Consider the following 12726-nt stretch of genomic DNA (forward strand, 5'->3'; position numbering starts at 1 on the left):
TTGTATGACTGAAGCGATTAGTGAGAAGTCTAATGCTTTAATATTTAATATATTCTGCCCTCTGAATTCATATTCATTATTGTCGTGACGTATTATTGTTAATTTGATGACATGCTATTTATCAAATAATTAACTATGTTTATAATAAGGTGACTGAATTAATCAGGTAACCATTAACTCAGTAACCTGGGGCACCACGGGAAAAGTTTGTTTAATGAGTTACTGTTTTCCGATTTAACTCAAAGAATATCAGAATATCGATTTCATAGCAGTCAGTAATTAATTAATTCATTTCCTCATCAGTCTCATTCTTGGGCAGCAGGGTAGCCTAGTGGTTAGAGTGTTGAACTAGTAACCGCAAGGTTGCAAGTTCAAACCCCTGACCTGACAAGGTACAAATCTGTCATTCTGCCCCTGAACAGGCAGTTAACCCACTGTTCCTAGGCCGTCATTGAAAATAAGAATCTGTTCTTAACTGACTTGCCTAGTTAAATAAAGGTAAAAAAAAAATCTGAACATAATTTGTAAATCTGCACAAACCCAGGTCTCACTAAATTATTCCATACCACACAAATTGAGTTGATTATTTATTTACAAACAAGATAAATGATAACATAAGATACACACACACACAAACATCTAGGTCAGTGGTTCCCAAACTTTTTATAGTCCTGTACCCCTTCAAACATTCAACCTGTGTCTGTACCCAGACATCAAAGTGTCTGTACTCACTCTTCGAAGTGTCTGTACCCACACTTCAAAGTGAATAGACTGAAAGGGAAACGTGTAGCTCTTATTGTCAAATAAACTGTATATTGATAACCAACTTTTCCAAGACCCCAAGACTACTCCATGGCTATTCTAAATTATACAAAGGTCCCATAGAGTAGTCAAATAATGGAACACCCATTACTATTCATGGTAGGGATTTAAATAAAAAACAGGAAAACTATAAAATACGATAGATGATAAAGAAATAAACTACAAATACACTACACCAGTGGTACCCAAACCTTTTATAGTCCCGTACCCCTTCAAACATTCAACATCCAGCTGCGTACCCCCTCTAGCACTGTGGTCAGCGCACTCTCAAATGTTGTTTTTTTGCCATCATTGTAAGCCTGCCACACACACTATACAATACATTTATTAAACATAAGAATGAGTGTGAGTTTTTGTCACAACCCGGCTCGTGGGAAGTGAAAAGGGCTCGTATAGGAGCACAAATAATAAAATAATAATAATCAATAACTTTGCCTTGGCAGCAACAGTTTCTAGGTGGATGCTGCAGTGTACCCAAGTGGCATCTGGAGTTTACATACACTTAGGTTGGAGTCATTAAAACTCATTTTTAAACCACTCCACAAATTTCTTGTTAACAAACTATATTTTTGGCAAGTCGATTAAGGACATTTACCTTGTGCATGACACAAGTAATTTTTCCAACAATTGTTTACAGACAGATTATTTCACTTATAATTCACTGTCTCATTCTAGTGGGTCAGAAGTTTACATACACTAAGTGGCTAATTGACATCATTTGAGTCAATTGGAGGTGTACCTGTGGATGTATTTCAAGGCCTACCTTCAAACTCAGTGCCTCTTTGCTTGACATCATGAGAAAATCAAAACAAATCAGCCAAGACCTCAGAAAAAAATTGTCGACCTCCACAAGTCTGGTTCATCCTTGGGAGCAATTTCCAAATGCCTGAAGGTACCACGTTCATCTGTACAAACAATAGTACGCAAGTATAAACACCATGGGATCACGCAGCCATCATACCGCTCAGGAAGGAGACGCGTTCTGTCTCCTAAAGATTAACGTACTTTGGTGCAAAAAGTGCAAATCAATCCCAGAACAACAGCAAAGGACCTTCTGAAGATGCAGGAGGAAACAGGTAAAAAAGTATCTATATCCACAGTCAAACGAGTCTATATCGACATAACCTGAAAGGCTGCTCAGCAAGGAAGAAGCCACTGCTCCAAAACTGCCATAAAAAAGCCAGACTACAGTTTGCAACAAGGGGACAAAGATCGTACTTTTTGGAGAAATGTCCTCTGGTCTGATGAAACAGAAATAGAACTGTTTGGGAATAATGACCATCGTTATGTTTGTAGGAAATAGGGGGTGGCTTGCAAGCTGAAGAACACCATCCCAACCGTGAAGCACGAGGGTGCTTTGCTGCAGGAGGGACTGCTACACTTCACAAAATAGATGGCATCATGAGAAAGGAAAATTACATGGATATATTGAAGCAACATCTCAAAACATCAGTCAGGAAGTTAAAGAATACTTTCAAAGTTGTCGCAAAATGGTTGAAGGACAACAAAGTCAAGGTATTGCAGTGGCCATCACAAAGCACTGACTTCAATCCTATATTTCAATTTTTTTTGGGCAAGCAGTTATTATTTTGGCAAACAATTACTGGGATTCATCCTATACTGTCCCTAACGTCATTATCCCTTAGCAACAGATGTAGGATACATACACACACTCTCCCCACCCTTCCCCCACAAACAACCACAAGCTCACATGTTCAACATTTGTTCTATCCCCGAGCCCAACTCAAGAGAAGACATGATGTGCGAATGCATACAGTTGTAGCTGATTGAGAAGGCATGCAAAACTGAGCAAGAATGGGGAGATTTGCTTAACTAATTTCAAGTCCTAACTGATGGAGCTCAGATTCACCCCTTTCCCTGAAACACACACATGCTAGTCCCCTGTTGTGACCATTTCCCCTAGCATCTCTGAGCAGTCAAACAGTTAGATGATTTTGTGCTTTTGTGGTTTCCCCCCTCTCTGATTGTCTGAGTGTGACCCCCTCTCCATGGGTTACTGCAGCTAATGTTGCCAGGCACTGCCACTACTTAGGTGGGGGTCTCCACCGGAATTCCCACCGGCTAAGTACAAAGTCGTCAAGGTACTCATTAGCAGCGTTTGACAAATTCCTTGTATATTATGCACACACACCCCAGGGCTTTGGCTTTGTTGGATCAACCCTCCAAGGCAGGCTCAGACTCTTGAGGGGGTGGTGCAGCGTAGTGGTTCTCTGACCACGTTCATCTTTCTGTCTTGGCTGCATATAGGGTACTTTCACTAGGCCTATGAAAGAGATGAGGACTTCTCCTTAGTGTGTGGGTTGCTCAGGTGGGTGTCTAGGGTATAGCGTTGGGGACCATTCCATCATGATAGGACAATAAATAAATCGACTATTTTGTTATTTATTTCTTAAATGTATGTCCCTTATCTGTACAAAATTGAAAACTCTATCTGTCACTACTCCTGCCCGCAGACACACATGGGCTCTGGCGTTTGCAACCATTTCCCCTTTTCACTCACTTAACTCACCACACTTTCCAATCACAAAAACACACACCCCATCTTCCATCACAACCACACTCCCCCACACATATTCACTGGTACATACCCACATACTCTACCTTCTATGTCCCCTGTTTGCTGTGTTTTTATCCCTACCAAGTTGATTCCTACCTAATATCTGTCACGCCCTGTCACGCCCTGACCTTAGAGCTTTTTATGTCTCTATTTCAAATCAAATCAAATCCAAATGTATTTGTCACATACACATGGTTAGCAGATGTTAATGCGAGTGTAGCGAAATGCTTGTGCTTCTAGTTCCGACAATGCAGTAATAACCAACAAGTAATCTAACTAACAATTCCAAAACTACTGTCTTATACACAGTGTAAGGGGATAAAGAATATGTACATAAGGATATATGAATGAGTGATGGTACAGAGCAGCATAGGCAAGATACAGTAGATGGTATCGAGTACAGTATATACATATGAGATGAGTATGTAAACAAAGTGGCATAGTTAAAGTGTCTAGTGATACATGTATTACATAAGGATGCAGTCGATGATATAGAGTACAGTATATATGTATGCATATGAGATGAATAATGTAGGGTAAGTAACATTATATAAGGGAGCATTGTTTAAAGTGGCTAGTGATATATTTACATCATTTCCCATCAATTCCCATTATTAAAGTGGCTGGAGTTGAGTCAGTGTTAGTGTCAGTGTGTTGGCAGCAGCCACTCAATGTTAGTGGTGGCTGTTTAACAGTCTGATGGCCTTGAGATAGAAGCTGTTTTTCAGTCTCATTTGGTCAGGGTGTGACTTTGGTGGGCATTCCTTGTTCTCTTTTCTATGTTTTGGTATTTCTTTGTATTGGTCGGGTATGGTTCTCAATCAGGGACAGCTGTCTATCATTGTCTCTGATTGGGAACCATACCTAGGTAGCTTTTTCCCACAGGGTTTTTGTGGGTAGTTGTTTTCTGTATGGTTTAGTTTCCTTACAGAACTGTTCGTTTTCCTCTTTGTTCTTTTTGTTCAAGTGTTCTGATTTAATAAAATATTATGAACATGTACCACGCTGCGCTTTGGTCCAGTCATTTACAGGAAGAGGATCATGACAGAACTACCCACCACCACAAGCGGAACAAGCAGCGTGGTATGGAGGAGCAGAGACTTCAGGACTCCTGGACTTGGGAGGAGATATAAGGTGAATGCACCAATTTGTAAGTCGCTCTGGATAAGAGCGTCTGCTAAATGACTTAAATGTAAATGTAAATGTATATTGGACGGACAGGGACCCTGCAGACAGGCTGGGGAATATCGCCGCCCGAAGGAAGAACTCGAGGCAGCTAAAGCTGAGAGGCGGTGATATGAGGCAAGGCAGCGCAGCAGGCACGAGAGGCAGCCCCAAAACATTTTTTGGGGGGTGGCACATGGGGAGATTGGCGGAGTCAGGCGACAGACCTGAGCCAACTCCCTGTGCTAACCGGAAGCAGCGTGGTACTGGTCAGGTACCGTGTTATGCGGTGCGGTGCGCCGTTTCGGCCCAGGGTATCCTGCGCCGTGTCTGCGTACTGTGTCTCCGGGGTGCTGGGAGGGTTCAGTTCTCCGTATGCCTGCGCTCTGCCCGTGCCGGGCAAAAGTGGGCATTGAGCCTAAGGGAGAGGTGCGAGTGTTAAACACCAGATCTCCAGTGCTCCCCCACAGCCCAGTTCGACCTGTGCCTGCACTCTGGAAGGGCCGGGCTAAAGTGGGCATTCAGCCTGGAGAAGTGGTGCCAAGGCTGTGCACCAGAGCTCCAGTGCTCCCCCACAGCCCGGTTCATCCAGTGCCTCCTCCACGCACCAGGCCTCCTGTAGGTCTCCCCAGCCTGGTGGGCCCTGTGGCAGCACCACGCACCAGGCTGTCTCTGTGTCTCCTCCAGAGTCGCCCTTCAGTCCGGAGCGTCCAGAGGCGCCCTTCGGTCCGGAGCGTCCAGAAGCGCCCTTCGGTCCAGAGCGTCCAGAGCTGCCCATCGGCTCTCTACGACGGTCCCCAGTCCGGGGTCGGCGGCGAAGGTCCCCGCTCTAGGGGCACCACCTAAGTGGTGTCTACATCCCTCACCAGAGGGATGTAGACATCCCTCACCAGAGCCGCCACTGCGGAGAAATGCCCACCCAGACCTTCCCCTATAGGTTCAGGTTTTGTGGCCGGAGTCCGCACCTTAGAGCTTTTTATGTCTCTATTTTGGTTTGGTCAGGGTATGCTTCTCAATCATGGACAGCTGTCTGTCGTTGTCTCTGATTGGAAGCCATACTTAGGTAGCTTTTCCCACAGGATTTTTGTGGGTAGTTATTTTCTGTTTTGTGTTTCTGCACCTGACAGGACTGTTCCGGTTTTTGTTCATTCTCTTTGTTATTAATGTTATTGAGTGTTCAGTTGAAATAAGAGTATGAACACTCACCACACTGCGCTTTGTGCCCTTCTTTGCGAGGCATTGGAAAACCTCCCTGGTCTTTGTGGTTGAATCTGCATTTGAAATTCACTGCTCGACTCGATTCACTGCTCGTGGGACCTAAAAGATAATTGTAGGTGTGGGGTTGCGCATAGAGTTAGTCCATGCAACTTACTATGCAACTTATTTTACTCCTGAAGTAGGCTTGCCATAAAAAAGAAGTTGAATACTTACAGTTTTTCTCAATAGCTTAAACACAAAAACTGGTTCCTGTAGCACAAAAACCCATACCCTTACGTCATTCCCAAAAACACACACACACATTTCCCATAACCGTAAACACTATTCACCTGTTTCAATATTCAAAACTCTTTCTGCAAAACCTTACACAAAAGTGGCCAAATAAATTATTCATTGCGCTATATATTCATTCAGCAAACACATGCTCTCAATTTAATTAACTCAAGTCATCACAACCTAAACTCAAAGAGTACACCTTTCTCCACGTACAAACACTGAGCCTCAAAATTGTTAACACACCAATCAGAATTGCAGGATCAATAAATAGGGTCTAGAGGCATCTCCATGTGCTTTGGAACAATGGATCCTAACAATGCCGAAGTCGCAAGACAACAGAGAGGAAGAGGACGAGGACAAGGACAATAACAACAAAGACAAGTAATCTCAGATGAAATCTGTGACACCTCAGTTCATCATGTGCTCATACATGGGAGGACTATGAGAGAAGCTGGACAGCTAAGTGCAACCCAACCTAAGCCATTACACAGATGCATCCATTGTCCGTACTTTCAGAAGGGATAACAGGTAATTTGCCTTGTTGTTACTGTGATACATGTATTGTTGTAGTGCATATAGACTGAATCTCCACATTGTTCTCAGTGTAGTTTTTACCACAGTTAATTCATTTTTGCAGAACTGAGAGGCGGCCATCTATTGGAGGAAGGCGAAGAAGTCTCACAGCTCAGCAGGAGACTGCCCTGGTGAATATGGTGATTGCCAATAATGGGCCTTTTGAGGGAAATTCAAACCCAAATAGTTGAAGACCAAGTAGTCTTCCAAGGAATAGACAGCATCAGCATTTCTACCATTGACCGGATCGTTCTGTCATGTTTTGTCATATATTGTCATGTCTTGTCCTTGTGCTTCCCTTCTATTCGTTTCCCTCTGCTGGTCTTATTAGGTTCTTTCCCTCTTTCTATCCCTCTCTCTCCCCCTCCCTCTCTCCCTCTCTCGCTCTCTCTATCGTTCCGTTCCTGCTCCCAGCTGTTCCTCATTCTCCTAACTACCTCATTTACTCTTTCACACCTGTCCCCTATTTTGCCCTCTGATTAGAGTCCCTATTTCTCCCTCTGTTTTCCGCTTCTGTCCTTGTCGGATCCTTGTTTGATGTTTGCTGTGCTGTGTTCTTGTTCCGTCGTGTTTTTGCCTTCTTCAGATGCTGCGTGTGAGCAGGTGTCTAGTTCTGCTACGGCCTGCGCCTTCCCGAAGCGATCTGCAGTCTGTGGTCGCATCTCCAGTTATTCCCCTCTACTGACTAGAGGATTTCAGTTTTCCTGTTTTGACTTTACCTGAGATATTCCAGGATTATCGTTTTTGTTAAAGACTGGAATAAAGACTCTGTTTCTGTTAAGTCGCTTTTGGGTCCTCATTCACCCGCATAACACGTTCAGAAGAACCACATAAGGACAAAGCAGCTGTACCGTGTGCCTTTTGAAAGGAATTCAAACAGAGTTAAGGAGCATTGATTCCAATATGTGCAGGTAGTTGCTATAGGGTACATCATTTTTACAGTATGTAGAGTATGGCCCATCTCTCCAGAATATCAATACAGTACTGTATAGTAATGTGTTACAGTAACTGCAGTACACAATATTTCATTCCAGTACAGTAGTACACTACAGTACTGTATTTATAGAACAGTAAAATGTGTTTTTTTTTTACTTCTGTAGAGAGTCTTTGAGCTTGATGCCATGGCTGACCCACAGGAGTACATCTTCATCGACGAGGCAGGGTTCAACCTAACAAAAAAGGTGCAAAAGGGGGCGCAACATCATTGGCCACCGTGCCACCATACAAGTTCCTGGTCAGAGGGGAGGCAGCGTCACCCTATGTGCAGCCATCAACAATCATGGCGTCCTCCACCGCCATGTCAAAGTGGGTCCATACGATATGGCACAACTCCTTCAATTTCTAGATCAGCTGCACAAAAACATTATTCAACAGGAAGGGGAGCCAGGGCAACCAAAGCAAGCCCAATATGTTGTCATTTGGGATGACGTGAGTTTCCATCGGGCTGCTCTGGTTTGCGCCTGGTTCAATGACCACCCCAGGTTCACCATTCTTTTTTTTGCCAGCATATTCCCCATTTCTGAATCGCATGGCGGTTGTGCAGTGATTTTACAAAGTTCCAAACTATTTCTCTGAAAACCTTTTCTAAACATTTTGGTAGCAGTGTTTTGAATGAATCCCTCCAGTGTGTAACAGACAGTCATGTAGTCTGTGTTTTTGACAGCTTGTGTGTGTTGTCTGAGGGCAAAGTTTGAATTAGGACCCAGAAGTTAGATGTTTGTACCGTTGGGTGTGAGTTTTAAAAATTGTGTCTAAGCAATTGAGAATAGCTGTATTGTCTTTTAAACATTTCAGCTTTTCATTTGGTTTTTAACTCAAAAATGTTTCTAAAAAACAAAATTCCACTTTGACATCATGGGGTATTGTGTGTAGGCCAGTGACAAACAAATCTCTATTCAATACATTTCAGGCTGTAACACAACAAAATGTGGAAAAGTCAAGGCCCTGTACACACCCACACAAACACACACATACCATATGAACCCAGACACAGACAGAAACAGAAAAACACAGAAACAATTGCCAACAATATGTATTAAGGCACATTATGTTTTGGATGTTTTGGAAGTTTTCGTGCCCCTAAAACATCCGTATACAGAATCTCAAATGATATGCGATCAAAGCAAAGGGATTCAAATTTAAAGTGGATCAAATCAACACTATATTTTGCTTCCTGAAACAAACAAACAAACAAACTCAGAATAATCTAAATGTCAGGATCTAGATAATAAACAGATGATAAACAGAGGCTGTGTTATAAAGAAGGATGTGGATGTATCTAATTGGCTGCTCTATCCATTACATTCTTCCCTTCTGCCCTCAGAAAGTGATAAGGAAAGTCTATTAAAAGGAGGCGCGGCATGGTCGTGGCACGGAGGAAGGCAGCTGACAATTTGCAGTGCCACAAAAGGAGAAATTAAATGTGAAAAAGAAACTAATTGGGTTCCCATCAATTGTGCTGACAGCCTGTGCCTTGCAGCAGGAAATTATTCTGATTTCCGACACACACAAACCCACACAGACTGAGACACACAAACCGACACACAGACACACAGATCACTTGCATACACACACACGTGTAAACACACACACACACACACACACACACACACACACACACACACACACACACACACACACACACACACACACACACACACACACACACACACACACACACACACACACACACACACACACACACACACACACACACACACACACACACACACACACACACACACACACACACTACACACACACAGTGACCAAACTCTGCTAATCAAAGATGGCACCCGTGACCTTCAAGATGACAGACAATACACTTTTCTCAGCCACATCCTGTCACCCACTTTGCCCTCTCCTCTCTCCTATCCCTCCCTCCCCCCACAGCCTTGCTATACTCAGAACCTTTAACATGCTAGACACTCACTGCCTCTCTCTCCTAGACGCTCTCCATCACCCCCTTGTCCTCTCGTAGGTTACCCCCTACACCCTACACCGACATCCTAACGCAACCTTTAATGTCACAACCTTTAGATGTTAGTGTATTTGAAATGAGAAAGCAGGGGAAGTTCATGCCTGTCTATTGACAGTAGAGCTCATTGAGTTCCTTCTGGACAGAGTCTCTCTGATTGAGAAGCTTCTCTGACAAAATGAACAGATAAATTGCTGAATTGACTCTCACAGGGGCTGTATTTCTCAGGGGCTGTATTTCTCAGGTGCTATATTTTCCAGGGGCTGTATTTCTGTACATCAGTAGTGTATGACAACATGTCAGTTCATGCTGCAAGAGCTATGATAGGTTGGAGGACGTCCTCCAGAAGTTGTCATAATTACTGTGTAAGTCTATGGAAGGGGGTGAGAACCACGAGCCTCCTAGGTTTTGTATTGAAATCAATGTACCCAGAGGAGGATGGAAGCTAGCTGTCCTCCGGCTATACCATGGTGCTACCCTACAGAGTGCTGTTAAGGCTGCAAAACAGTGTGTTTAAATCCATTTTTTAAACATTTTATTTCACCTTTATTTAACCAGGTAGGCTAGTTGAGAACAAGTTCTCATTTACAACTGCGACCTGGCCAAGATAAAGGATAGCAGTGTCAACAGACAACAACACAGAGTTAGACATGGAGTAAACAACAAACAAGTCAATAACACAGTAGAAAAAAAGGAAAAGAGTCTATATACATTGTATGCAAAAGGCTGATAAATGATCAGATGGTCATGTGCAGGTAGAGATACTGGTGTGCAAAAGAGCAGAAAAGTAAATAAATAAAAACAGTATGGGGATGAGGTAGATAAATTGGGTGGGCTATTTACCGATGGACTATGTACAGCTGCAACGATCGGTTTGCTGCTCAGATAGCAGATGTTTAAAGTTGGTGAGGGAGATGAAAGTCTCCAACTTCAACGATTTTTGAAATTCGTTCCAGTCACAGGCAGCAGAGAACTGGAAGGAAAGGCGGCCAAATGAGGTGTTGGCTTTAGGGATGATCAGTGAGATACACCTGCTGGAGCACGTGCTACGGGTGGGTGTTGCCATCTTGTCCAGTGAACTGAGATAAGGCGGAGCTTTACCTAGCATTGACTTGTAGATGACCTGGAGCCAGTGGGTCTGGCGACGAATATGTAGCGAGGGCCAGCCGACTAGAGCATACAGGTCGCAGTGGTGGGTGGTATAAGGTGCTTTAGTAACAAAATGGATGGCACTGTGATAAACTGCATCCAGTTGGTAACGTGAATATATTTGGAATAGTTTATTCTAAAAAGGCCAACGTTTTTATTGTTTCACTTTTTGAATTTTTCTGAAATTCACTGAGGATGGCCCTCCCCTTTCTCCTCTGGGGAGCATCCACTGCTCAGCTTCCACATCACTGAGGACTTCATATGGACCAACAACACCACCAATCAGGGTTCAACAGCGCCTCTACTTCCTAAGGCGCCTGAAGAAATTCAGCATGCCGCCCCGGGTCCTTTCCAAATACTACCACTGCACCATCGAGAGCGCCCTGACCTGTTGCATCACGGCTTGGTATGGGAATTGCTCTCTCCACAACCGCAAGGCTCTCCAGCAGGTGGTAAAGACGCCCCAGTACATCACTGGGACCATGCGCCCACCCATCCAGGACATCTGCTTGAAACGGTGCCTGATGAAGTCCCTCAGCATCATCATGGACCCCACACATCCCAGCTATGAGCTGTTCACTCCCTTACCGTCAGGAGGGTCTGATACCGACAGGATCAGAGACAGTTTCTATCTTCAAGCTTTCAGACTGGTGAACACTTTCCTGACCAGCTGCACTGACTCTCTGCACCTTAGCACACACCCACAACAACACACACACACACACACACACACACACACACACACACACACACACACACACACACACACACACACACACACACACACACACACACACACACACACACACACACACACACACACACACACACACACACACACACACACACTTGCATGCACACACTGACCAAACTCTGTCTCAGTGACCAAACTCTGCTAATCACAGATGTCACCCGTGACCTTCAAGATGACACACAATCCACTTTTCTCAACCACATCCTGTCACCTCCTCCTCCTATCTCTGCTGTCCTCTCCTCTCTACCTCCTACAGCCCTGCTACACTCAGAACCTTTAACATGGTAGACACCCACTGCCTCTCTCTCCTAGATACTCTCTGTCACCCCCTTGTCCCCTGATACCAACAGGTTCAGAAACAGTTTCTATCACAAGCATCAGACTGCTGAACTCTTGAACTGGACTGACTCTCCACACCGTAGTACACATGCACTCACCCACTCGCTCACTCGCCCGCCCACCCACCCACCCACCCACCCACCCACCCACCCACCCACCCACCCACCCACCCACACACACACACACACACACACACACACACACACACACACACACACACACACACACACACACACACACACACACACACACACACACACACACACACACACACACACACACACACACACACACACACACACACACACATTGTAGCTACACGTACACAACAATTGCTGCTACCCCACCCTTATTTAGTATTGCTAATACAGCACGATTTAGAAACTTTGCACTCCAATCCCCCTTTCTCTAATAAGGGTGTAAATATTGGACTATAAATTGTTCCTTCCTGTATTATACTTATGCTAAAATGTTTATTCTATTCTACTGAGCCATTTACTTTATGTTCATGTTCTTATCTTTTATTATTTCTTATTGTTGTTGCGTTGTCGAGAAGTAACCTGCAAGTAAGCACTTCGTTAGACGGTGTATACCATATACATACAACTAATACAACTAGTTAAACATGCATTCCTGTGTTAGCCCTGCCTTGGACTGAAGAATAGTGACAGAGAAGGAAAGGAGAGAGGTGGAGGAATTTTTTCTTAACCACATCCTGTCACCTCCTCCTCCTATCTCTGCTGTCCTCTCCTCTCTACCTCCTACAGCCCTGCTATTTGATTTGATTTGATTTGATTTGAGAAGGAAAGGAGAGAGGTGGATAGGAAAGGATAAATCAAGAGGCACTGAAGACTGATAATCCTCGCCTCACTCAAA

Source organism: Oncorhynchus gorbuscha, linkage group LG23 (assembly GCF_021184085.1).
Source record: "Oncorhynchus gorbuscha isolate QuinsamMale2020 ecotype Even-year linkage group LG23, OgorEven_v1.0, whole genome shotgun sequence".
Taxonomy (NCBI): Eukaryota; Metazoa; Chordata; class Actinopteri; order Salmoniformes; family Salmonidae; genus Oncorhynchus; species Oncorhynchus gorbuscha.